The sequence below is a fragment of the Sphaeramia orbicularis genome, unplaced genomic scaffold (genome assembly GCF_902148855.1).
Source record: "Sphaeramia orbicularis unplaced genomic scaffold, fSphaOr1.1, whole genome shotgun sequence".
In the NCBI taxonomy this organism is placed as follows: Eukaryota; Metazoa; Chordata; class Actinopteri; order Kurtiformes; family Apogonidae; genus Sphaeramia; species Sphaeramia orbicularis.
This window is the reverse complement of record NW_021941639.1, coordinates 135,179-135,424: the sequence shown is the minus strand read 5'-3', so window position 1 is coordinate 135,424 and position 246 is coordinate 135,179.

The window sequence follows — 246 nt, the reverse complement described above, 5'->3', positions numbered from 1 at the left end:
GAGTTACCCTTAGGGTTAGAGTTATCATTAGGGTTAGAGTTATCATTCGGGTTAGAGTTATCATTAGGGTTAGAGTTACCCTTAGGTTAGAGTTATCATTAGGGTTAGAGTTATCCTTAGGGTTATAGTTATCATTAGGGTTAGAGTTACCCTTAGGGTAGAGTTATCCTTAGGTTTGAGTTACCCTTAGGGTTTAGAGTTATCCTTAGGGTTAGAGTTATCATTAGGGTTAGAGTTACCCTTAGG